We start from the raw sequence: 26,633 nt of genomic DNA on the forward strand, positions 1-26,633 counted from the left end.
TTGTCATTGTCTATAATGTATATAGGGATTTGCTATACCTCATTCGCAGCCACGTTGTAAGCACACAGCCCACTGTTCACACATGATGCTCATGATTTTATGATTGGGCCAGTATATATCTAAAATTAAAATTCACCAGTGGGCCTTCTGTCCACTATGTACCCATTACTTAAAAGCGAATTCAGTAAAGTCAACTAGGGTCATATTATGGTATTTCAAGAAATCTTATCAATTATCTCCTAGAAATGGTCTTAAATGGGAGGGGGGGTATGAAATGTCAACTTCCTGTAACAGAAGATTCATTCTATAATTATCTCAAACTGAGAATTCCAGAAAGGTGCACAGTCAATGTGGAGCCTTGTGAGCACGCCAAGCTAGGGTTTGATCTAAGTGACATACTCCATGATGCCAGCTCAGCAGTGTCACTTCTCTAACATGTTAGTGATCCAAATCCCGTCCAGCCTGCCAAATTAGGAAAAATGATTACCATTCTCAAGGGTATCAACATTATAAACACAAAAATATAAAAACCATAACAGTGCAACATTAGTGAATTACTTAGTTCAGGAAACCACTGTATATGAAACTGAATTTACTGAGAAATACAGAAAATACTCCGACAAATTTCTTTTAATCACTCAGAATTACTTAAAAAATGTGCAGATATTCTGGTTATGATCAGAACAGCCAGTCAGAAGGTTGATAAGCAGCAGGAAAAGAGGGGCTTGAACTTCAGGTATTCAAACAACTATTTCAAAAATGTGCCTGTCTTAACAAGCAACATTTTAAGGTATAGGAGGGTAACATATACCAGCTTTCAGTTTCCAGTCTCCCATTAATCTGACATCAGAAAAGAAACCTGATAAGCTGGCATCTCTGAAACAACCTTCACTTCTCTGGTTACTCCCCCACTCGAAATCCTTTTCAGCCGGCTTTCTGAAATGCCTCAACTACATACACACATCAAGTTTATGTAAAGTCGTGCCATTTATTAACAAACCGACTATCCCCAAATTGACATGCAGTTAAACATGCCAGCGCCCAAAGAACTCTGAGAGACAAATGCATTACATACACTGAACTGTAAATTCCATAAGGAATCATTATGAACAAAGAATCTACCACCTCTAGGTAAATGAGATTAACTCCAAATGATCTCTCTTGAAGCTGTTTAAGTAAACATGATGTTTCAAATCACTTGTAGCAACTTTCAACTCTTTTGGCAAAGGAATTTTCTTTTAAGGTGTTCTAGGCCAAAAACCTGGCTCTGTAAGCAAAGATAGCCTTGAATTGCTCCTCTTCAAAGGAAATACAACATAAGATGGTCTCTCCCACAGTTCTGACATCAAAGTGCATTAGGGCTTCCTCTACCTCTGGGATTGACAGGGTTAGTCTGTGCAAGCTGACTTCAAAGAGCTGGCTCCCAGCCAGTCACATCTGCACTCACGTGCCTTCTACACTGTTAATCCTCCTTTTAAAAAAGAAGTGCAGGTATTATTTACCAGAGAGATCTAAAGTTTGTCTTCACACAGTCAGTGGCGTTTTAGCTGACAAAGCATTTTGAGGTTGTTAGGGTTGGATATGAAATGTCTTCTCCAAAAGGCTCATGTGTTGAAGGCTTGACCTCCAACTGGTGGAGCTACTGGGAGGTGACTAGATCCTGAAGACTGATTAGATCATTGTTGAATATAGGCTCTTAGGGGGTGAAGCCTGGATCCTGGATTAAGGATCTAAGTCAAGGGAAATGTGCCCTTCAAGGGGCAAACTTGTGTCTGATGGCTTCACCTGTCTCTCTGCCTACTATTCTTCACCATGAAGTAAGCAGCTTTCCTCCACTATGCTGTGCTGCCATGTTCTACCTCACCACAGGCCCAGAAGCAGGGGAGCCACGTGACCATGGACTGAAATCTCAGCCAAAATCAGTCTTTCTTCAAGTTGCTTATATAGGGCAAAGACTGCCCGAGTTGCTCTTCTTCAAAGAAAACACAACATAAGATGGTGTACCTGATGTCAGAACTATTGTGAGACACCAAGACTCCCTATTCTGTTGGAACTGTCAGGGTTTGTCTGTGCAGTAAAAGAAAGCTGGCTAACAGAGGGGCTTTGATGGCTTTTCAATATAAAGCACTGGTAGGTGCTCAACACTTCTTGATGCTTGAATTCCTGCACCTGGCAGCACATGAAACAAGTACAAATGAGCAGCTAGAGCAGACTCCCACCAGCAGCTCCGTGACCTAAGATCCTGAGGATGCCACTCCTGTCTCTGTGGTTCTCTCAGGACCATTCAGTGTACTCCATAATCATGGTCTCTCTGCCACAAGGGTTAGGGAAACACAGGAGTCAGAGAGGAGTCACGGCAAGGGTTTTTCCTTCATCCCTTTGTCTCCCTGTGGAGAGATGTGGAGAACCTGCACACTGTACAAATACATCAATCTAAGCCTACACATCTCCTTCCAAGTTGCCCTGTACAAGAATTTTCAAACTTAGTCACATGGCAAAGCACCAGAAAAATAATTTGGATAATGGGTGTCCCTTCAAAGGTCTACACGTTAAAGGCTTGGTTAGCAGTCTATGGTGCCATTAGGAAGCAACGTTAGAACCTTTAGGAGGTGGGGCCTGGCAGGAGGAAATGAGGTCACAAGGTATGCCCTTGGGAGGTACATTATTTACTTTTGTGTTGCTGTAATCAAGATACCTGATGGAAACAACTTAGAAAAGGAAAAGTCTCTTTTGGCTCTGAGTTTCCGAGCTTTCTGTCCTGGCCTTCAAGGTGGATGGCACAGTAGCATTTGTGATGTTCACAATGACTGAAGTATGTGTCAGTGACTCCTCACATCTCAGTGGAAAAGGAAGCAGAGGTTTGGGGACGGGGGATAAATAACCTTCAAAAGCCTACCCCTTATGGCTTATGTTTGTCAGCTAGGTCTCACCCCTAAAGGTACCAGAGCCTCCCCAAATATTGCCACCCTCTGGGGAACAAGTTTCAAAACACGAGGCGATGGGGGCCATTTCAGATTGAAACCATTACAAAGAAGAAAGTGAACCCTGAGCTCCCTCTCCTTTTGCTTCCTGGCTGCAGTGAAGTGAACAGGCCTCCTCTACCACATGTTCCTGCTTTGGTGTACGGTACCACTGAGGAACAAGGCAACAGCCTGGACTGAAATCTCTGGAAACCTGAGTTAAAATAAGCCTTTCCTCCTTATAAGTTCTTTATCTCAAGTATTTATTACAGTGCCAGAAAGCTACTGCAGTACTACTTATTAAATATCATGCGGGCTCTTTGTGAGGTATTGCACCATAAAACCTGATGTATGTATGTATATATGTGTGTGTGTATATATACGTGTGGTGTGTGTGTGTATGTGTATACACATCTTTCTAAATTAGATAAATTGAGACAGGGTCTCCCTGTAGCTGCAGCTGGCCTGGATTCGCTATGGAGACCAGGCTGGCCTCAAACTCACAGAGATCCACCTGCCTCTGCCTTTTGAGTGCTGGGATTAAAGGCGTGCACCACCACTCCCGGCGAGCAAATATTGTTGTAGATGTTTTTTAAACAAAGTTCAACCAAAGGCCTGGGTATCTCTGCGGAAGATGTTCCTCTGACCCTGTGATGACAAGCCATGGACCCGGTTCCTTCCCACGCTCTACAAAGAAGCCACACCCCTTCCCTCTTCCAGCCAATCGGTTGACTATAGCCACCTGCCGGGGAGGGCTAAGAGTATAAAAGCTGGGAAAACCAGGAGGCTGGCCTCTCCCCATTTTGTAAGGCTGTCCCGAACCACAGGATTTATGACTGGGTGTGGACTTTCGGCATCAGCTGTGAAGGGGGGTGGGGGGCACTTGTCTGTAAGTAAACCCGCACCCCAAGCTCAGTTAGCAAGTCCAATAAACTCATTAAAAATTCTTCAAACCAGGGTTTGGAGAATTATTTTTCCTCAGGCTGTCGCAAGGACCTTGGGAGGAGGGAACTGGATGCCACGTGAACCTCCCAGCAGTGAATTTGACTTACAGAATCACAATAATAAACTCATAATTTTAAATCACATCAGTCTTCCATTAATATTATCATTATCACTTAATTGTTCATTTGTTTTGTTATCAGTATTGACTAATAGAAAGTAACAATAGAGTTGAACAGTTCATGAAAAAAGCTAAGTACTGAGCAAATTACATCTCATCAGCTTATCATTTTTCAGTAAACTTAGAAACAATGACCTTCACCAGAATCAGTGAGACAAACCTGGGCATTTCACAGAACACCAAGTGCTAAGGAAGCTTGAGGCCCACCTAGGAGAGGTAGTGGCTATGCTCAAATGCAGCTAAACTGTGCTCTGATTAAAACTTAACAGCTCTTCTGGATGCCCTAGGTTTCCTAAGTAGCTTATTAGTCAAAAGAAAGGAGAGGGGGGAAAAAAGTCTGGCATCTCCTTTCTCTCTGTTTCCAACTTGGGATGTGACCACCTCCCACCCCCGCCCCAGCAGGCTCATGCTATGCACCATGATGTTACATAGACAGGAACTGAGCTATGCCTTTGAGCCTCCAAAACTGTGAGCTGAATAAATCCTTTCTTCCTTTCTTCAATAAGTAGCCTGTGTCAAGTATTTTATCATAGAAATGAAAACCTCTTTGTATAAAAAAAATTTTTCACAAAATTATTACTTCTATAATCTTAGCCTCTTATACTGCATTATCAATATAAGAAACAGATGCTATTTTTTTATAGACTGCTACCAAATCCCTAAAATGAGAAACAGTCATGAACTAGGTCATTTTTTTTATTATTATTAGGAAAGAGCTACTGCCTCAGTACACAGTAGCATGTAATTAGTATTTGTTGAGTAAATATAAGAGAGGATGAATATTTCTGTGATTTGGTGCTCACTTAAGTACAGGCATTGTGGCAGATGTTCATATATATCCTTGTTCATCTTCACAACAATCCTTCTAAGCAGGAATTGGAAAATGACATATTAGGTTAGAACAGTGTTCTGAAAAAAAACAGAGGAATCATAATCATCTAGAAAGCTTTATAAATAAAATAAAGCTTTATATATATAATAGCTTCCCAATTCTCCGAGTAGATCTTTCCTCTACTGTTCTGACGCTTAACAACAAGATGTCGCACAGCCCCACGACATAAAAAGGAAAACAAAAACAAGATGGGCCCATAGATGAATAGAGAAGAAACATACCGAAAGGGGTAAAGAACCTAGATTACCTGAAATAAATTGCTGGACTGCGTACTGTAAGATGAAAGAAAGAGAAACACACACACACACACACACACACACACACACACACACACACACACACACGTCCTAATTAGCACACTGACTGCTCACTGGGCATAGGCTGACAATGCAGAAGCTGGCTGATTTCTCAAATGACACGCCACTGGCATTTTATCTTTCTTCTTGGTATGTGGTCCAGGCTGACTTCAAACTGGAAATCCTTCAGCCTCAGTTTCCCAAGTTCAGGGATTACAGGCATGGCTCATCCTTTGGCACTTTGGGCCATGTGGTTCATTATTATGATTGTCCTGTGCGCTGTAGAAAGTTTAAGAGCACCTTTGACCTCCAGAAGCCATCAAGTCCCTTCCAACCCTGACAATCAAAATATTTCCAGACTGCCACAATTGTTTCCTGAGGGACAAAACTACCTCCAATGGAAAACCATTATTTACATGCAGACTAACTTTAAACAAATAAGTTTAAACAAATAACTCTAGGCATGAGTGGCAGGTGGTCTACTGCTAGAGAAAGAAGTTACAAATATAAAAGAGAAGGCAGAAAAGTAACAAAGAGCCTTATGCTGCTGCGTTGGAATAACATATATATGCAGATGAATGCTGAAAAGAAAAAAAAATGGATGTGCTGGCACAGACACGAGTGATTCCTAGCTCCACCCACTCAAAGGGCCTAAAAGTAATGCTGTCCATGTAGCAAGAAGCATACCCAGCACCCAAACTTTGCGTTCCAATATCAATCCTTAGTCAAAGAAACCAGGGCTCCTAGTTGGCTGAGCCAACTAGACTGTAACAGGAGCCTGAACTATCTCTTAATGCCTCAAATATGGAAATGCTTAAAAGAAAATGTAGAAGGCCACAAAAGCCATTGCAAAGGCTATCCCAATGGTCTAAACAATCTAAACAAAATAAATCAGTAAAAGTAATGTTATAATTTATGGAATAAAATAAATAGTTGTGAGATTGACAGAGAAAGGGTGTTTCTCCTCTAGCTTCTCAATTATTCAACATACAAAGGATGGTGAAGTTTAAAAAAAATTCCTGGTACGCAAATACCACAGTAATTGTACAAAAGAACCACCAACAGATGCTAAAATCAATGAGCCAAAGTGTGATGAGAAACAGGATACCTTTCCACAGAAACTCACTAATCACAAAATGGGAAAATGTAATTTTATTGAGCAAAAACTAGCCAGAAACCTTAACCAAGTGGTCAAAGTTGTATCCCCAGTAAGTGGCATCCTGTACGTTCTGATGACACACTGAGGACAGTATACTCCTGTCAATGAACAACCTCCATCTAATCATGAGAAAATATCAGTTCTACCTAAACTGAGGATTTTTTTAAAAATTGACAAATTCTCTTCAAAATTTTGCTAAAGTTTGGAAAGATCTTTATATAGACCACAAAAGACAAAAGAGCCGTGACAACTACACTGTGGATTCTAAATTGGATTCAGAGTCACAGAAAGATATTAAGTGGGAAAACGAACAGAATTAAAATAAAATGTACACATCAATTAATAGTTTCCACACTTTAATAGGTTCACTGTGGTTAAATAGATGCCAATATAACGAAAAACTAGATGAAGGAAAATGGATTTTGTGAATGGTTAAAATTACTACAAAAGTTAACAGACAAAACCAAAAAACAAACAAACAAAAAAACCCCACAAGAATTTCAGCAGAGACCCAAGAATGTGGATTTCTTTATAGCCCAAGTTTGAAGCTCCTGATAAGGAGCAGGGTTCAGAGAAGAGCATAGTGGATCCAAACGGTCATGATAGAGAAGATAGTAGTAAATCCAAATGGTCACTATAGAGAACAGAGTAGTAGATCCAAACGGCCATTATCTACTGACAGCCATGTACTCCAGGAAGCCACCAAGTGAGTAAGGCAAGACAGGTTCTTGTCTTAACAGAGCTCTCACCTTATAAAGTGTGAATGGAATGACGTCCAGTTTTGCTCAGAAAGTTTATTTTCCATTTTGTTTAGCCTGTTATCAAATGTAGCATACTTTTGTTTATTTTATAGGAGTTTTAGGACTACACAGTGTACATTTCCAGAGCCCAGTGTCTATTCCCAACATATACAAGCACATTTATAACCTTATATGCATAATCAACACAGTCGCTATGCTTGTGTCCATGCAACTACTCTTACAGTTCTTGTAGAGTCTCTGTCTTTAGACAATGTATGATCTTTACTCTTCAAAAATATGGAAAGTGCAACAAGTAATATTTCCAATAAAAATTCTGTACATATTCAGACCCAAAGAGATGGAGGTTTTAAATTATTCTCTTGTGATAAATGTTCATGCTTGGAATTACTGGGTCAGAGATTATAAACACTTTTACAGTACTTAAACTGCATCATTAAATTGAACTTGAAACCCTACAACTAGACAAAGAGTCCTTATGACATTGTTTAAAAAACAAAAACTAGTTTAGAAGACATTACTCTCAAAACGTATTTAAACTGGCATTTCTTTATACTAGCATTCTCTATAAGTTCTTTGCTCTGGAGATTATATGAATTCTAAAGGCTCGTTGCATCATGTTCTTGTTTAACTAGTCTTCACATGTGACAGATCTTAACATTCTTTCTCAAAAATTTCTTTTGTAAAAAAAGCTTTTGAGCATTTCTAATTTGTTATATTTTTCCAATTTTTAAATTTTAATTATTTCACGGAATATTAATTTTTAAACATACAGATCTATGCTCGAGATGCTTCATACTCTCAATTGTCATTCTCTAATAAGTCTAGCCATTAGAAGATACAGAGTATCTAATAATCAAAAAAAGTTTTCATTATGCTCTCCATGGAAAACCAAGTCAGAAAAAAGGGAAATGGTCTAAAAGACACAAAATAGGACACTTTAAATGTAGATCAATCTGGTAGATCAATCACGTGGTGCACGCCTTTATTCCCGGCACTTGGGAGGCAGAGAAACGTGGACAAGATCGAGGTCAGCCTGGTCTACACAGTGAGTTCCAGGCAAGGTGGGCTACAGGGAGACCCTGTCTCAAAAAGACAAAAATAAATAAATGAATAATAATTTTTTTAAAAAGCTGATCAAAGGAAACATACAGAGCACATTCTTCTCTGTTCATAGAGTTTTAGTGACAAAATTTTAATCTCTTTAATTTGATCTACATAAACTCCCTTAGACAAACACACTTTTGGACCTAGTGCAGACAGGAGAGGAACCTACCAAACTTCAGCCTCTCTACCTCCTGCCATTGCCCTGAAGTCCTAAGTGTCTGCAGAAGGAAGCACTCCTGACAGGACAGATCCTGCCACAGGAACGGGTGCAGCACTCTCCTCACACCTTCCAGGGCTCAGACTGAGACTGAATTTTAATACTGAAGCATAATGTGATTAGCATTTGATATAGAATTGCTTTATTCTTGATTAGCTCATAACTTGAACAGCATGTGGTAAACAGACGTAATGAAAAAATTACTAACAAAACCTCAAGAATGTCCACTTCAGAGAGAAAGCAGGTACTTCCTTGTATGTTCATGGAGGACTTTTTAAAGGTTTTGTAAAAATTTCAATTCTACAGGAAAGGAAATATCTGCTATTTTTCTAAATGTTAATTATTAAAGTCTATACCTCCACCTCAAAACTCATCTTGGTTGGTTCAGGCTTGTACATTACCTAAGTCATTACTCTTAAGTCATGTGTACATGTTAGATACACATGCACAAACATACCCACAAATATGTATGAAAGCAAGGAGTCAGTAATTTGTCTCATTGTGCTGATTTTTAAAGTAGGAATACATTGTATGTCTCTTCCAAATTAAATGTTGGTAAGATAAACCAAACCCAAAAGTATAAATGTTCTGTAAGAACCTTCAAGAAGTCCTAACAACTGAAAATACTATGTTGGTAACTTTACAATTGCAAACTGTGCCTAATGCCAATAAATCCATCATAAAGCTGCAAGCACAGCTGTCAGCTCAGCACTGTGAAGAGAACTTTGAGAACCAAGAGAAAATAAACACTCGCCTCAAATGTCCGTCAGCGTGAGCAGCTGAAATGCTACGTCATCAGTAGCTCAAAGAATGCTGACAAATTCTCGTTCAGTGGGAAATAGCAGCCTAAAAGTTTTCTTAAAGTCAAACAAATTAAAACAATTTTTCTATATACAAAACATTTTCTAAAACTCAGACATTATATTTTAGGAAAATTAGATTCTCCTCTCTCTCCTCTCTCTCTCCGTCCCCCCCCCCCGCCCAAAACCCAAATTTTTCCCTGTGATAAACACCCTTCCCACAAAAAAAGAACCTACCACAAAGGCCTGTGCAGACCTTATTCCCTACCATGGGAAGGTCCCTAAGGAAGGGATTTTAAGTAAGTGATGATCACTGATTTTCTGATCACAAAAAAACACCTGCAGTAAACTTGGCCATGTGAAAGCAGGAAGAGACTAACAATGTAATGCTCATCCACGACCCTGGAGCAAAAGCACCCCCACCATCTTGCTGTATCTATCTCCTATCTTTTTCACATGCCTGTCTGTTCCTGTTTCCAAAATATAACCAAGAGCATACTTCCTACTCTCACTCACCCACTGTCAAAACAGTTAATCATGAACTAATTGAATGATGATAGCTTTATGCATAATTTTTTTGTATGTTTATTATTATTTCCTTAGGATTCCTATGTATGATAAAGAATACTTATCGACATTCCACAGGAAATATATGTTCATTCAACAACTTGTCACCAATAGTATTAAAATATTCTGTTACCTAATATAAACTTACATTTTTTGATTATTAAGGAAATGAAATCCTTTTCTCCTAATTTTGAAAGACAGGGTCTCATGATATAGATCAGGCTAGCCTTAAACTGGCTAGAAAGCCCAGGCTGGCACTGACCTTGCAATACTCTTGCCTCCACCTTCCAAGTGCTGGGATTACAGCGTGTGTTACCAGGCTAGGCACATAAACTCCTTTCTGTATGTACTAGTAACGTGTGTCTTCTTTGGGAATTGCCTTTTTGTCGTATGTGTTCCTAACAATCCAAGGGACAACATATTCCTTTCAACACTGTAATGTTACCAGCTTGTTTTAAATCTTTCATTTATAAGTTTTATGACTTAAAATACGATTTTAGTCTGGCATGGCAGTGCATGCCTCTGGGCACCTACCTATTCTGGAGGTCGAAGCAGGAGGATTACTTGGGAAAAAGAGTTCAAGGGAAGCCTATTAAAATTTAAGTTTTTCATAATCTACAAAGACTGATCAGAAATTACATTTTACTGAAGTTGCAAAATTACAATACCCAAGTATCATTTATGTTACCGCTAAAATTTTCTTTAACAATCCTTTATAACATCACACACAGTTACTAAAGCCAAACAAGACTAGTTCATTTCATTTTTGCCATGTCCTCACATGACAGCACTCCTGGCTTGCTAACCAACACCAAATACACTCAAGTGTGAGAAACAGACATTTCGCGGTTTAAAGCAATTCAACATATTTCATATGATAAATAAAAGGAAAAGTAAAAATATTTCACTGAGGCCTTAAACAGCTGAATAACCAAGCTGGGTGTCTTACTGCCAGAGGACAGATCATTACTCAAACAACTATTTTTAAAGCAAATGTTATACTAGTAAGCAAGCTCCAAAGCTAAGCAATCTTCAGAAGTCCTTCCTTGAAAGAGCCTATTTCAGTCTTCTAGAGCCCCTTATCTAGAACAGGGCAGACTTACTGCTCAAAAAGCAAACAAGCATGCAAACTGCCAAGTAAACATGCATTAATTAAAGTGTTCCTTTTATGCACGTGCCAAAAACCAAGTATGTACAACAAAACTATGCTGTTAACACTACAAAGTAGACCTCAGCTTTCCTAAATATTAAGATTTTGAAAGTTCCCCTAAAGATTTTTTTAAAAAATTATGAAAGACACCTGAAGGTTTCTCTCAACATAAGTAAATTCATACAACATATAAAATTATATTTGTAATGGTTTATGTTTACAAAAATGCTTTGCCCACAATGTGGCAAGTGATCAACCCTTACCTTCTACTGAGGCACCTTGGCTGAGAGGATCACATGATTCACCTTCACACCAATCCCAGAACACAGCTCCTCCCAGCAGGCCCTCAGTCAGGCCTCCTTAGCAGCCACTGAGTGAGCAAGTCCCTTGGAGCTAACCTAAGTATTAAATCAAAGGGCTACTGGTTAGAAGTAGATAACTAAAAGCGTTGACCAGAAATGCAAACAAACAACTTATCTTTTAATGATAAATTCAAAATAGCTTACTCATAAAAAAATTGTATTCAAGTGAAAACACTGGGATGTAGCTGGCTGATACCTCATGCCGACAAAGGTGAGGACATGAAGCTGTTCTGTGAGGGAGCAGAAGCTGGTGGGGCCTCTCTCAAGGGCAGCAGTTACAGCCATTAACAGATTGAAATGGACTTTTAAAAATCCTTTAACCTAGGAAACTCACTGCCACAGGAAATTACTCCAGGACTAAACCTAAAAATCCATCAAAGTAGAATATACTAGGATATGTGTTGCAGTATCCTTTATTTAACAAAAACAACAACAACAAAGAAAGCATTTTAAGGCAGGGCAGAGGCTTAGAAGCGTAAGAGAAAACCGAAGTATCCAGCAACAGGGAATGTATTACAGAAACAGGTCCGACAGCTAACAGAACTTTATGCATCTATGCTTGCTACTGCTTCCCTCCTCCCTCTCCCCCTTTCTTCCCTCCCCTTCACTCTTCCCCCACTCTCCCTCTCCTCTCTCTCTAAAGATGGGTTCTTGCAATATAGCTCTAGATGGCCTGGAACTTTCTGTCCTTCATAATCCTCCCAAGTGCCATGTTTGGTGTTTGAAGTTTTTGTTGCTTATTTTCTACTTTGTTTTCTTTTTAAGCAGGTTCTCACTATGTAGCTCACGCTGCCCTGGAATGCTCCTTTCAGCCCAGATCAACCAGAACTCCAGATTCTCTTGCCTAAACTTCCCAAGTGCCAAGATTACAGGCATGCACCAGGACATCTGGCTTCCATTTTTAAGTCAATCCTTTAGGATATTGATTTCTCCCCTTGTAATCGTCTATTGGTACCTTAACATTCCCTAAATATAACCAATGAAGAATTTGGGTTTTTTTCTTAAATTTTCTTTAAAGCCCAGTTTACTTTCTCTCTCCTTAGGTCATCCAATTTCAGGGGCACAGTGCCACAGAGGCAGGTGAGAAAGGAAGGAGACAGGAAGGGTCCTGCCAAGTGAGATGTCCACAACAACAAACTCCCAACTGTCAAGAAAAACACATTGATCACCAACCAAAGAACAGTCTGGAACCTTCAATGGATGGCACACTCTGTGTAAGCACTGGTTTAATCCACCAAAGTATGTAAAACATGAGATTTATGTTAATTATTAAGCACTTCTATGGCAATTGGGTAGGAATGCCATTGGTCATCTTAGTAATGAATAAAGGTTATACATAATGGAATCTATTTAGAGTACTGTGAAATGCCCTGCTACTGGTTCACTATTTTAGGCTTTAACTGTGTTAGTATAAACAGAACCTGTATTACAGAAGGATCTCATTATATTTAAAGAAGATAACTGCTATTTTCAGCAATTAACTGGCAAAAAGGATCAATGGAGGGGCAAACAACAAAGAGACCGCATCTCAAACAAGGCAGAAGGACCAATAATGCCAAGCTGTCCTCTGACCACCACATGTACACATATACACACACATCATACATGCACACACAAATACTTATTAAACATTTATTATGTGTCAGATACCATCTTAAGAACTTTAAATAAATAATAGCCTTTAATCCTCATGACAACCCCACAGAGATGGGTATAGTTACTGTCCCATTTTGCCATCTGACAGATCAAGTTTCACTTGGCAATTCTTTCCCAAATTTTTCTGGCTGTTTTCACATATTTTTTTTTTCTTCCAGGAAAACTTTTAAATCATGAACAAATTCTAAAATTCAATAGCAAGAACAAATCTTAAAATAGCCAGAGTCTGCCAGGCATGGTGGCACTCTGGAGGCCTGAAGCAGGAAGATCGCCATGAGTTCAAAGCCAGTCTGAGCCATACAGCAAGATGTCTTAAAAACAAAACAAAAAAATGGGTAAAAAGTGTCAAACATTCTTTTAACAGTCTTCTAACAAATATTTTTTGATACTATTTCTACTTAAAATACTCTTTTTCCCTTCAGATGTCTAAAAAGGCATCAGCCACTTTCATTCCCACCTCAAAAAGAAAAAATATAGTTAAAATGATTCATAGCATATTTTAAAGTTTAATAGTCTCAAAGTACAAGCAGGAAACATGCAGTTCCATACACAATCTTAATTGGAGATAATTTTAATTTTATTTACTATTTTTATTTTATGTGTACGCATGTATTGCCTGCATGTAGGTAAGTGTACCCATGTTGTGCAATGCCTGCGGAGGTCAGAAGAGGCTGTCGGATCCCCTGGGACTGGAGTTACAGACAGTTGTTAGCTGCCATGTGGGTGCTGGGATTTGAACCCGGGTCTTCTGCAAGAACAACCAGTGTTCTTATCTGCTGAGCCATCTCTCTAGCCCTGGAGATAATTTTTAAAAATTGAAATTAGGCTCTCCATAAAGGTATGACCCAACCAAGCTAAGTGATCCACCAGCCCTACTGATGCATCACAAGCCAGAACTAACTAACTCCCCCTTACTACATACACACACACACACATACACACACACACACACTCACTCACTCACTCACTCACTCCACAGAGTACATGTCAGAGGACAACTTGCAAGAGTCAATTCTCTCTTCCACCATGTTGGCTCTGAGACTCAAACTCAAGTCATCAGGCTTGATGGAAAAATACCTTTATCCACTGTGCCATCTTGACAGCCTATGGATGGTTAACTTTAATAGATTCATTTTAAAAGCTAGAAAAGATTAAGAAAAATATTAAACCTCTCTCATTTTTCTTTATAACTACTTCACCATATATAATTTATTTTGTTCTTTTTAGCTTAAATCAACAAATCTTAAAGTTATCCTGAGCTCTTACATCAGACACTCCTTATGGGTATCTGCAAGCTTTACTGACTCCTCAGAGTAAAAGAATTCCCTTGTTAAAATGTAGTGTTTAGGGTCAGTGAGATGACTCAGTGGTAAAGGTGATTTCTGCACAAGCCTGGTGACCTGAGTTCAATCCCTAGAAGCATGTAAAGCCAGAAGGAGAGAAGTAATTCCACCAAAGTTGCTCTCAGACTTCCACACATGTACCATGGCATGTATACTCACACCCATACCGCCCCCACACACACAACTAATAGATACATAAATGATTTTAATGTAGTATTTCAGGGCTGGGAAGATGACTGAGGAATTAAGAGCACTTGCTGCTCTTACAGAAGACTAGGGTTCAGTTTCCATCACCCAAATGGTGACTCATAACCATAGATAACTCCAGTTTCAGAACTTTCTGGCTTCCTTAGGCACCAGGCACACACAATAGTACACATGTATACATGCAGGCAAAAACACTCATACACATAAAATTTTTCAAATGTTTTCATCTTCTTTTAACGTAGTTTAAATTGCAGGACCTGGTTAAAAACTAGAAATATTAATTTGATGCTATTATAATGAAAAATTATGGTTCATGAGAGGAGCTAATTAGGGGATGGAGAGATAGCTCAGTGGTTAAGGCAGCTTGCTGCTCATGAAGGACATGGGTTCGGTTCCCAGCACCCACATGATGACGTACAACCCCATGTAACTCCAGCTCCAGGGTATCTGACACTCTCTTCTGTCCTCCTCAGGTTCCTGCATGTGCATGTTGCACATAAATTCGCATAGGCTCACACACATATACATAAAAATAATAAATAAATGAGTAAATAAGTAAATCTTTTAAAAGAGGAGCTAATTATAAAACATACACCTTGACTAGGAAAAGCAACAGTGTTTGTTCTTTCCAGCCCAATGACAAGTTGTTGTTTATGTTTTTCTCATTTTCTTAATTGCCTAGTTTTACATTTTCACATGAAGAACAGCTTTGTTAGCACTGCATGAAACCTATGACTAATATACTCCCAGTAAATATTTACATACAAAAATATTTTTTCTTTTATTAGTACTCGTGATTCAAAATAAACAACCTATCAAGACTACAGACTCCCTAATGCTGGAAAATTACAAGAGCATTTACACTTATCTGAAGTTATTAAAGGCCCAAGACACTTAAAACTTATAAACACTCACAAAATACAACCCTAATCCACTTCTAGGAAAAGGATGGTTCTAGTCTTAAGTTAATCAAAGAAATTATGAGAATTTATTAACCTTGCTGCTATATAGAAACAATATTCCATACAAAAAAACTTGGTGAATATGTTAACTTTAATCAGTTTACCTCTAAATACAAGACATTTCTGAAATAATATGAAAAGTGTTTAACAGTATGTAAACCAAATCTATAGGCATTAGAAAACTTTTGACTTAAGAAAGCACATCTGAAACCCAGCCAGGTGCCCCTTTCTACGTGTAGCCCTCTACAGGAATCTCAGTGTCCCTGAATGAGTGGAGTCAACCAGTGTGTAGGGCATTTGTATTTTCTCTATGGAAATTCTATTTCCTAGCATTCCTATTTTAAGCTCATTTTTAAACCTATCATAAATAAGCTGGCAATGATGGTACATACCTATAATCCTAGCACTGGGAGGCTGAAGCAGGAGAATTACAAGGAAGGCCAGCCTGGGATACAGAGCTAAAGCCCATTTTAAAATCGAAAAACTTTAAAAAAAACTAAGCACAAAAAGACTATAAATGGATTTTCATGTTTTTGTTTAATAATCCCAGCACTCGGGAGGCAGAGGCAGGGGGGACTTTGTGGGGTCAAGGCCAGCCTGGGCTTTATAGTGAGGTTCAGGGAAGCCGGGGGTACAGAGGGGCCCCGGCCCAAAAAGGCCAAAAAAAAAAAAAAGTAATATATAAATATTTCAAATAATATAGTAATGAAGAAAAAGTAATCTCTCTCCCAAATTCCAAACCATGAGATATTAATATGTAACTACTCTGACTCCTCTAGGCCATTCAAAGCAACACACAGCTATCTATAAACATGTATGTAGACATACACCTACAGGTACACATACCCCTGGGGTTCTGTTGTACTTTTCGTGGGGTAACACCTATTATCCTACAGCTTGGATTTATTTCTCTCCTGGCTATGCCTTCAAATCAGTAGAAGCAGTTCTAACTCAGCATTTCCAGTACCTGAAAAACATCACCGGGCATGGGCACACCACATTCTCTCCAGATCAGTCTTCCTGCTCTTGAATGAGTGTGTTTCAACACTGACTGCCTAAGACTCCCCTTTCCCTGTCCCTCTCACTCCCTCTTCAACAGGCACTAGGGAGGAAAGAAAAGTCTAGTTTAACTGTTTGATGTGAAACCTGCCCCTGCTTGCTCTATATTTTAACATATAGCACAGCTTAGATAAATCTGCGCCAGGACTCTGACTTCTTCTATTAACTGGCAGTTAGAAGTAAATTACTCACAACAAAGATACACTGGACAGGAGACCATAAAACCCAGGCTCCATTTCCAGCTTTGCCATAACTATTGATGTGACAATGACAAGTTACTTAACTGCTTGGAGACCCATTTCCTCCTCTACATAATGAATTGCTTAAACAAAATAATTTCTTTGGTGGGGGGGGTCTTTTTGAGACAGGGTCTCCCTGTAGCCCCAGCTGTCCTGGAACTCACTATGTGGACCAGGCTGGCCTTGAACTCACAGAGATCTGCCTGCCTCTGCCTCCCAAGTGCTGGGATTAAAGGCGTGTGCCACCACACCCAGCTAAACAAGATAACTTCTAAAGTCCCCTCACACTGAAGTCCAGACACCACATTGTTCAACAAATGCAGAACTGCCCACACAGGGGAAGTTACCTAGAAGAAACCTTGTTTAACTTGCACAAAGGATTTATAGGCAAATTAACAACTAAGAACAATATACAAGGGAAAAATTAACTCAAGAAAGCAAATGCTCACTTATTTCCAGGAAAACATTGCAATTGCCTAAAGACAAAAAATATGCAAATCACAAGTACAAATGGTCAAGTCATAACTAGCAACATGGATAAAAACCTCATGCTACCCTTCAACTACTGCAGAGCTTGAAAACAATGAAACTTTGTTTACATTTATAGGAAGTGGTTAATGAGCATAAAGCAATTTGGAGCTCTGCTTCTACCTTGGCCATTCTGTCTCTAGAGTAAGCTCCATCTGTAAAATTAAGAAATAAACCAAAGAATTCCAAGATTCATTCATTCTCTGAGCAGATCTTTGCTGAACATCCACAACCTGCCAGACGAACATGCTTTGCTCTAGGAATACAACTGAGAAAAAGGAATGTGACCATCCTACTCTGTCCCAACTTACCATCTGCACCTCACACTGCTTTTCAACTCAAACTGGCCCTCTCTAATACAAATTTCACTATACAACTTTTAAAAGAATCTTTAAAAAAAAAATTGTGCCACATTCTAAACACTGAAAAGAACTTTAGTTTTCACTTTAACTGAAAGTGAGTTCAGACACTGAACCTCAGTGACCCTGGCCTGACAGAGCATAATTTCCTTTCCCAGACCTCATCTGGGTTGTGTTCCTAGGATGCTGGTACTCCCCTAAAAAGATACTGCATCATCATAAAATTCAACAGGGACACTGACTGCAAATTCAAAAGGAAAACAAAATCTTGACTTTGGCTAAAGGTACAAAGACATTTTTGGAACTATGGCAAATATGCCATGCTTTGATGGGGGGGGGGAGAAAGAGAGAGAGAGAGAGAGAGAGAGAGAGAGAGAGAGAGAGAGAGAGAGAGAGAGAGAGAGAACGAAAGTGAAAGAAAAATCAGTAATACTGGGCTGATGTTTGAACAATTTGTGTTTATAGAAATAAACGAAAATAGTGACCAGGGATCTATGTTATGACAATAACACCTTGCCCTACAAAATATAATTAGCTCTAAATGCCTGCATTTAAAAGACTAGACTATATAGAACTTGGCTCTCAGGGTTAATCTAGAACAAAAGGCTATTCATATAAACTGCTATTTCAGTTTTTCTTTAAACAAGAAAGGCCTTCAAGACTGGAGTGCTTCGAACATTTTTATCTTTCTTTTCATTTGCAAAAAACCCTATTCCTTCTTAAGTATGGAGAGAAAAACCCAAAATAAACTTTCATCCTATATCTAAAAAGCTATAATGAAGAAAATTTTCTTTAAAATAAAAAATAATTCCCAGTTATTGTGCAGAAAAGCCATAGTGAATATAAAATGAACTCCCTTTCCTCCTTCTCTGGTATATGAGAAACACACATATTACAATTGCAATACTAGAAGTTACAACAAATATGCTACATTTAACATACCTGAGGTAAATAAACAGAAAAAGCAGAAATAGAAAACAATAGTCATTTTTATGCAGGTTTCTAGGAATAAAATAAGAGCAGAGCTGTCATTTTAATAACATCAGAAAGAAAAATAGACTGTATTTCCTGAAGGATTAAGAAAAAAAATTTGCTTCCAGAGGTATCCCCATTAATGGCTGTTCTGATGGTGAATGTATACCCTTTGAGGGCATAGGTGAGTGGAACCCTACTGCTTTTCCCAGGATCACTCACAGCCTTAATAAGGCACTTAGGGCATGAGTCTTAGGGGTTATCAGGCACTTTTGGTCCTTTGCTCCAGCTACCTTCAAGCATTCTTGCTCCTAGCAGTCCGGGAACAAGCCACAGTGAAGCGGAAATTCTTCTTGTCTGGCAGCGGAAGGCACAGAAAGGGAATTCAGATGAAGAACATATTTCACATCACTAGAGCTGACAAATGTGAAAAATGGGCCAGGCGAACTCTGCAAGCTACAATTTTTGTAATTAGAAATGCTGAAATCTTCAATATTGTTGCCTATAGCCAAGGTCTTTTAAAGCAAAAACAAAGGAGCCATTTTTCTTACAGGATTATTTTAGTTTTATTTATGATTTTTCTTATTGGAAAAAGGCTAGAACTATTGTTCATATTAATTAAGTAATTTATCAGATTGATGCTTTAAATGATAAAACCAAGAATATTCATATAGTCTTATCTCCTCAGGGTCAGAAGTGACAAATGAGACACTGGCAGGAAGGCAAGCATTTGTTCAGCCAAGTTTTGTTCAACATCGACCTCACGCCAAACACTGACCATACGGTGAGAACACAACACTGACTTTCTTCACACACTCCCTAGAGCTTTAAACACACCACTTCATGTTGAAGCAGGGACAAAATACTAGGGATATAAAAGAACACTACAGGGCCAAGGGTCTCATGATTGGAAAGAAAGTTACAAACAGAATCTAGACTAAGTACAAGATTGTTCCATTGCAACTGGCATATTAAAAATGAATTTTAATTTAGAAAAATACAGCTATGCACATACATACACACATCTATTTCTTAGCTTGGTTCCTGAAGGACATGAGACCTGAGGGTCTACCACCAAATGGCATGTTGGTAGCAATGACAAGGCAGATCTTGATTTTAAAATGCCATTTCCCATGAAAAGGAACCAGAGCGCCCTACAAAAAAGGCTGAGTCTGGGCTAAGTCTAAGAACATACAAAATGAACTCAAAATATCTTATTATACCAGAAAATGTAACACAGTCTCAATAAACGGTGAAGAACTATCAAAGGACAGAGTCTATTTGCAAGGGCTCCCACTGGCTATGTCTGAACTAATTTAAGCATCAAATAATTCACAATAGTAATAAAAGCCTATCTTATTGCATAAAATATGAATCTGTGAGTTCAAACTAATATAAATGAAACCTACAAAGGGAAGGTCTTCCTTAGAATGCACTAACAAACACTGAAGGGACATAACGATGACAGTCTGATGAGAAATAAAACACTTAAAGTTTCAAAGTAAATCACACACTAATTACAAAGGTACAAACCATAACTTTGTATTGGGGACCTGGTACACAACTTAACTGAGTGGCAAATCAACACTATTTGTGCACCTTTGTGTCATATACCCACTGACACAATGTACTGAATGCACAGTATCCCTTCTGTAGTTTCCAGCCACAACTGCAAAACTTCAGTCTCATTAACAGGGTTCATGACACAAACCCAAATAAAGGGATAGTCTTCAAAACAACTGACTCAAATTCTTCAGAAAATATAAAAGACAGACAAACTAAAGAACTGTTCCAGAGGGGGCTGGAGAGATGGCTCAGCAGTTAAGAGCACTGACTGCTCTCATAGAAGACCTGGGTTCAAATCCCAGTACCCACATGGTGGCTAACAACTGTCCATAACACCACTTCCAGGGGATCTGACGCCCTCTCCTGTCTACCACAGGCATTGTACAACACAGGTGCACTTACATACATGCAGACTTAACACTCATACACATAAAATTTTAAAACTAAATAAATAAATGAACTGTTGCAGATTAAAGAAGCCAAGTGCAGTGTTGACAGCTTACTCTCAAACAGTTCAGAAAAACAATGTATCTAGGAAAGGCTTAATAAACAAATGGTAAATGTGAATAAATGGTAGAAGGCATTACCTCTTTACTAACCTTTTAAGTTATTATTATTAATTATTATTATTTTGGCCTTTTTGAGACAGAATCTCCCTTGTAGCCCCAGCTGTCCTAGAACTCACTATGTAGACCAGGCTGCCCTTGAACTCACAGAGATTCACCTGCCTCTGCTGGAATCAAAGGTGTGCACCACCATGCTCTGCTCTGCTTTTTAAGTCTGAAATTGCTATCAAAATAAAATGCATGAGCAAACAAAACGGCTGCATCATCAGTGACTCCTTCCTGCAGTCACTCTGTTAACAGGAGTTCATAACATGCCAGACAATGAACAAGGAAACCGAAGAACAGAGATTCCCAACTCAACGAGGCCCCTACCTTGAAACCACTGCTCAATCCTTCATAAAAACAAGCTGCCAAACTATCTCACCTTGAGCTGGGCAGAGGCAGGCAGATCTTTGTGAGTTCCAGGCCAGCTGGGGCTACAGGGAGACCCTGTCTCAAAAAAAAAAAAAAAAAAAAAAAAAGAAAAAAAACAACTATTTCACCTTATTCTCCTTATTCTCCTTTAATGCAGCCCCAAACTCCATTAGGTTTAAAATGTGCTGTGAAGAACATTTTTCTCGCTGTACTAGAAGTTATATAGTAGACATCCTTTAAAACCAACCTATCTCCTGAGAAACAAAATTTCTTTCCTCTAAAACATATAATGTTAAGAATTCTGAAAGAAAAAGATAGCTTCTTTTGCTTTATTAATGCCAGATATTATTTTAATGGAAAAACTATTATGATGTTTTTAAAGAATAGGAAGATAATTATAAATAACAAATGATGAAAAGTGAAAACGTTTGTGGAGGAGAGGCCTCGGGTCAACTGCAAAAAGTGGCAATATTTAGAAGTGAGGTAAGTGCAGATAGACTGAAAGGATGAACTGAAGAGACTCAAGAGTCATTAATGCTGGTGATCCTTACAAGTAGCAGTTAGGAATTTGAAAGTCAGAGCAAATAGTAATGGAATCACTCAAAAGGCAGAAGTAACAATGGTGAAGATATGCTGGGCACACTATGTATTGAACACTTTATTTCATTTAATCCATACAACAACCTCAATCACATAGGAACAATTTCCAGTCCCATTCTACAGACCATGAAATTGAGATTCACAGGGAATTTGAGCAATATGGCTAGTAAACAGTAGAGATGGATTTGAAATCCAGGTTTGTCTAACTCAAAGTCCTGCTCTTTTAAACACTACATGATCTCAATGAGGTATGACGATGTCAATCAGATATCTGAGAACCCACTACGCGCACACACTATGAAAGCCACTAAGGAACACACATAGCTGTAACCCTTAACCTTGCAGAAGTCTCAATCTACAGTACGTAACTTGGGGAACAACGCTGAAGCATCAGGAGCCTTCGTTACAGTGAAATATGTTACCAGAACTTGGAAGCTACAACAAAATAATCACTAATGACTTTAAAGTGTAGAAAACAGCTTATTTTTTTTAATTATTTTTATTTTATGTATATGAGTGTATTGCCTGCATGTAAATAAGCACACCCCTGTCGTGCAATGCTGTGGTGGTCAGAAGAGGGTTTCAGATTCCCCTGGAACTGGAGTTAAGGACAGTTTGTAGCTGCCATGTGGGTGCTGGGAATTGAACCCGGGATCTCTGCAAGAGCAGTCAGTGCTCTTAACCCGCTGAGCCATCTCTCCAGCCCTGAAAACAGCTCATTATGAAATAGACTAAAGAACTTATAGGCAGAAGATCCCTTGGCCACTTGGCTATAATTGGACTCATTGTACTATAGCAAGTCAAAAGAACGCATCAATTCAAGGAGAGGTGTGTTAGCTATTTCTATGTAGCTGTGACCAAAATATCTGACAGAGCAACTTAGAAGAGGAAAGACTAATTCTGGTTCCTCATGGTTTCAAACTAAGGTTGCTTGGCCCCATGTGCTCAGGTGACTACCATGGAGAAGTATATGGATATGGAGAAGGCTATTCCTCACATGGTGGCAGAAAGCAACATGAAGGAACTGAACTGGTATAACTTTCAAAGGCACCCACAGTGACCACCTTCACCCACCTAGAACCCATATCCTAAAGCTTCCAGAACCTCCCAAAAGAATACCATAAGCATTCAACACATGAGCCTGCGGGGGAACAGGTCACATCAAACTGTAACATAAGGGGAGTCAGCAGCAGAAGCACAAGGGATGACTATCACAGAGAGGCTCCCGGAGAACATTCAGGTAACAAAAAGTTGTGGCATGGTGGCATTAAAGGCCTTAAATTTCTGTTTTTATCAAAATAATACATCTACATAGTTAATAACTAATGTGGGGGGGTGGACTGCTCCCTTGTCCCACCTTTCTCCAGCAATCACTTTCAGCTATTTTAAGATGACAAGCCCATAACTGCTTTTAAAATTGAATGGCTCTGAGGTTGAAGAGGTGACTCTGGTTAAGAGCACCAGCTGCTCTTGCAGAGGACCCAGGTTCAATTCCCAACACCCTCACAGCAGCTAACAACCATCCGTAACTCCAGTTCCAGGGGATCCACGGCCTCTTCTGACCGCGGCAGACAATGCACAACACGGTTACACTTATATTCATGCAGGCAATAGGTTCACACACATAAAAATAAAATATAAAAAAAACTGAATTGCTCAAGTGTTACATACTGACACCCTACTGCAGACGATGTGGATGCAGCTTTCTCACAGCATTCTCCTCCCCCTTTCTCATTGAATCACATCACAATTGCACTTAAATCAACTTTGGCATTTTACATTATTATGACTATTGAAATATTATTACTAAATGAATAAAAGTGATGAACTGAATTTTATGAAAAAGTTTCTCATGGGCTCCTTTTAAATTTTTAAAAAATTGTTCTTAGTCTTCTATACATCTTTCTACAAAATATGAGGACAACTTCAATGACAATATCTGAGCACCTACTATGAACACAGTCTGTAACAGACACTGAATAGTAAAAAGACCAGTGAAATAGTCATCAGCCTAAAAGATGCAGAGTCTAGATTGCATAACCGACTGGAACAAGAATCATTCATCTCAAATTCTTCCTGAAACTTCTCTTAGTCAAATGTTTGACAGCATAGTTACCTTCTAATGTATTTTCTTGTACCGCTTCTCTCCATTTATTTTCCATATCCTTGCCTTTTTAAATGTACTTTTTAGAAGTGTCTCAATATTACCGCCTAACTCTTCTACCAAATCAGCAATAATTTAAATAATAAATAACCTTTATTTACCTACCAATGACAGTAGATGGACGAAGGGAGGGAGAAGAGAGGGACAGAAAGAGAATCCATTTTGAACTGATCTAAACAAAATGGTAATTGGTGATAACATTTTGAATGTTTCTGAAAGCCTTGATTTATGATAAAAATTTTAATAAACATTAAAAATATACTGTCCATTTAATTTCACACTCTGTCCCCAAATGGCAAGCATAATCAATGAAATTTTGTGATAGATAACAGCTCCTTTCCACAGTACCAAATCCCAAGCTTAGAAGCAAATTCCTAACACATTCTAAGTTTTCTGTAATGCTCTACCCTGTGCCTTTCCTCCCCTGTATTATGTCTATCATCAAACCCATACCCATACTAGCCCTAAAACAAAGCCTAATTGTGTCCATGTGGAAAAGGTCAACCATCTGCAGTTGCTGGAATCCCAGGCATATTAGCACTGACTTCTCATGGGAAAAGGGCAAACACTGCCTTTAAGTTCAGAAAAAGAAAATTAAAAACAGTAAGCAGCCATACCTGGATTAGTAATGATTGACAGCAACACAGCCTGGAACTATTAGTTTCATCTGGGCCGGAAGGAATCTCAACAGAGGAATTTTTGGCTGCAGCTTGATTTGCTAAGAATTTGAAAACTAAACAGGAATCCACTCAAGAGGAATATGACTATGCAGATTACGAGTAATGTGCAGGCCTGTGCAGCCAAAGGACGGTGTGTCAAAATAAAGCTTTCAATTTTCTCATTTGAACTTGATAAAAAATAAATGACAATGATGGAGTTCAAAATATTCACACCCAGAAGCAGCCAAACTACATAACTTAGTATCTTTCTGAAACAGGAAAACACTTTGCCCCAGGACAGATTTTTCAAAGTATTAGATGTTCTGTTAGCTCAGGTCTCCTCTCGCAAGCAGCTGCAGTCTTTTCTGACACTGGAGGATGATGGGCTTGCCCTCTGATGTAATTGGAGAAAAATTCCATCCACATTAGGTGGAAAACATTCAAATCACAGACCTGCATAGCTTGTAAATCATAGTACTCTTTATATTATGCAAAATTTGAATTAGATTATCATCTAAAGGGAGGAAGGAAAATATTTGGAAATAAGTGTTTCACGCCACAAAATTAAGCCAGTCTTCTCTTGAAATTCAGCTTCATTAAGTATAAGAGCCTTAAGCCACCAAGTAAGATTGACTGTGAAAGTAAGAATGTTGGTATAGGGAAGGCCTGAGATAGGGAAGGCCTGGTCTCTCACTCAGGAAGCCTGATAACAGTCTATCTGTGGCTAGGAACAATGATTGCCTCGTGTTAGCCCTGAAAAGGTCACGGCTCATTACAGGCTAAAATATGCTGCTTTCCAAATGCGTTGGTTTGTTATTTTCCTCCATACAGATTATTTCTAAAGAAGATAATGTACTTTTCCAATTAGGTAGACTTAAGAACATATTTTTGAAGAATCTGAAATATTAATTGCTTAAATCTATCATTTCTTACAGGTCTTAAATGGCATCTAAAAAATCTAGAGCTGAAGTGTCATGTGTCTTCTCCCTTTCTCCTATCTGCCTAAGGGGCAGAGGCCTATGAAAGCAGGGGAAAGGAGAGCCCAGGTGAAAGCTGTTGCTGTGGCTCCTCCTCATACAAGACAAAACCCTCAAGAGCTGACATCCAAACACTAACTCAGGGAGGTTCTACGACAAAGAAGCAAAAATCAGTCCCAGTGTTTATTTTGCTCTGTATCTTGCAAAAGTTAAATGGCAAAGCCAAAGTGCTCTCCTCATATCAGCCCATATCAACTTCTCATATCAATTCCACTTATCAGCCCATATCAACTCCTCATATCAGCCCATATCAACTCCTCATATCAGCCCATATCAACTCCTCATATCAGCCCATATCAATTCCTCATATCAGCCCATATCAACTCCTCATATCAACCCATATCAACTCCTCATATCAATTCCTCATATCAGCCCATATCAACTCCTCATATCAGCCCATACCAATTCCTCATATCAATTCCTCCTATCAACCCATATCAACTCCTCATATCAATTCCTCATATCAGCCCATATCAACTCCTCATATCAACTATATCAACTTCCTTATATCAATTCCTCACATCAACCCATATCAATTCCTCATATCAATTCCTCATATCAGCCCATATCAACTCTTCATATCAACTATATCAACTCCTTATATCAATTCCTCACATCAACCCGTATCAACTCCTCATATGAATTCCTCATATCAGCCCATATCAACTCCTCATATCAACGCATATCAGTTCCTCCAAAAAAGCACTGAAGTTCCCTTCACAAGTACAAAAATGATTGAGAATGAACTGTCCCATCTCCCCAGGACAGACAGACAGACAGACAGACAGACAGACAGACAGACAGACACACACACACACACACACACACACACACACACACACACTGATCCGCTAATTTATAAAAATAATTTTTTCCTTATCTCACAACGTATTCTCTCCACACCGCGACAA

At 38.9% G+C, this 26,633-nt stretch overlaps 1 protein-coding gene across 8 annotated transcripts in view; it reads right to left on the reverse strand.

Moving 5' to 3' along the window:
• Window positions 1-26,633, reverse strand: part of Disp1 (dispatched RND transporter family member 1) — a 214,822-nt gene that overhangs the window by 132,480 nt on the left and 55,709 nt on the right. For 3 of the 8 annotated variants that reach the window (XM_008823749.3, XM_029558999.1, XM_029558998.1), the window contains exon 3: window positions 11,293-11,427. The exons of the other annotated variants lie outside the window; for them this stretch is intronic. The gene's annotated coding sequence lies outside the window, so the exon portion shown is untranslated. The remainder of the gene's footprint in view (window positions 1-11,292; window positions 11,428-26,633) is intronic. 8 annotated transcript variants of the gene reach the window in all.

The sequence above is a fragment of the Nannospalax galili genome, unplaced genomic scaffold, assembly GCF_000622305.1.
Source record: "Nannospalax galili isolate Female #2095 unplaced genomic scaffold, S.galili_v1.0 scaffold368, whole genome shotgun sequence".
NCBI lineage: Eukaryota > Metazoa > Chordata > Mammalia > Rodentia > Spalacidae > Nannospalax > Nannospalax galili.